At 35.3% G+C, this 1,799-nt stretch overlaps 1 protein-coding gene across 1 annotated transcript in view; it reads right to left on the bottom strand.

The window, feature by feature from the left end:
* FSIP2 (fibrous sheath interacting protein 2) overlaps positions 1-1,799 on the bottom strand; it is a 121,964-nt gene that overhangs the window by 43,962 nt on the left and 76,203 nt on the right.

The following is a 1,799-nucleotide window of genomic DNA, read 5'->3' as shown; positions in this document are numbered from 1 at the left end:
GAGTTGATCAATTTGTTGAGTAGATGACTGCCAATCTCTGGGGCCTGTCTGGCTTTCCATGGTATTGGCTTTGTCACAACTGTATACACTATTGCTCCGAAAGATGGAAAATGATTTGTTTCTTCTGTTGCTTTCAAAGTGATGATTTATTCCTATTTCTTTGGACAGTACATGAATCACTCCTATTAAGAAATCCTGAAAGAAGTCATCAAAGTCAGCAGAAGCTACTCCTGGACAGTAAATGAATTTTGTTTTTATGGAACCCATTTGCTGTGCATTGTCAGCCTTTATAATGTTACTATTACAAAGGATTTTAATAATGATTTCAGAAATACTTAAAGCAAGTTCTCCAACAGAAATTGACCTGCTCTCAAACACTTGAGAATGCACTGAAATAATCTTGTTAAATGCTGCTTCTTGGATTTCCCATGCTTCCTCTTTTTCTCTGCCTTCTCTGATGCCATCAGAAATGCTTGAAATTAAATGGTAAATGACTGACTCAGTGAGATGTTCACATAATTGATAAATTGAAGAATCACTGTATATGCTTCTTTGATGCTGTTTTGATTCACATTTTTTCCTTGACAATGTAGAAACAATAGACGCTTTCTCCTCACTGGAAACTTAGAAAGAAAACATTACCATTTTTAGCATGCATTAAAGGAAATATAGAACATTCAATATATTGGTTAATTATTTGCATATGTATTTCACTTTTGGAGAACCTCACTAAAGAAAAAGAAAAACCTAGTCAAGAAAGAAATTGGGTTTTCCTCAAATATTTATTTCTCATTTTGTAGAATCTTAATTTTAGCCAGTAAGTTGAGAAAATAGCCCCAAATGATTCAATCCTCTAAGCCAAGTGCTGGTGTCTGCCTTGATTGGATGGTTATGGGATCTATGAAGCTGGAAAGCCTGGGGCAGAGAAATAATTTCCAGGTTCGCAGATACATCCTATCATGTCTTCCATGATATCTAGAGACCTCATATAAGTATTTAAAAATATTTTTAGACAAAACATTTAATGTTAATGCTGCATTTTACTTTTAGGATGCTAAGGAATTGTACTACAATATCAAATTGACTAAAATAAAAGTGTGGCAACACCAAAAAGGTTAGTGATAGGCTGCAACGGCAGTCATATTTTAACTCCTAGAAAACAATTTGTCAGAAAGAAGGGTCTACCAAGTTAGCCAAAGACTCTGTTCTTTGTTCCATTCAATAGCATATTTGTGACAAATCATTAACTACTTGGGATGGCCAACTTATGGCAGTGGAAGCTAAAGCAGCACACTGTTTTTTCTCAAAATTTTCCTCAGAACCTAATCAGGCAGGACTCTATGGAAATGGGAGGCTTTAAGCTGAGCTTTCACTGCTAAACAGAATTTGGCCATGTTGAGATGTAGGAAGTGAGGAAATTGTATTCCAAGTGGAAGAAGGAACATGAGTGAAGTCACTGGAAGGCTCTGGACATGTCTGAGTATAAAGAATTAATTTGATAGCAAGAGCCAAGTACCAATGAGATGGAATCATGGATCTACTCTTGCTTGTTTTTTTTTTCTTTATTTTTCTAAGATCAATTAGGTCATGCCTAGAGAAAGTCTACTTAAGAGTTTGTAATTGCAGATGCATAACTAACTGTCCACTGTGAGAGAATACTGGTTTTAAGGATAAGAAACATCCTCCTTATACAGGTGGATAGGATTATTAATATCTCCTATTTGAGTGATGGACAAGTGATATATTTGGACTGGTAATGTAGCAACTAATTATTGGTAACTGGAATTATTGGCTCAGTT

The sequence above is a fragment of the Propithecus coquereli genome, unplaced genomic scaffold (assembly GCF_000956105.1).
Source record: "Propithecus coquereli isolate 6110/MARCELLA unplaced genomic scaffold, Pcoq_1.0 Scaffold82, whole genome shotgun sequence".
In the NCBI taxonomy this organism is placed as follows: domain Eukaryota; kingdom Metazoa; phylum Chordata; class Mammalia; order Primates; family Indriidae; genus Propithecus; species Propithecus coquereli.
Note: the sequence above shows the minus strand (reverse complement) of the source record. Positions and strands in the feature narration are given on the sequence as shown.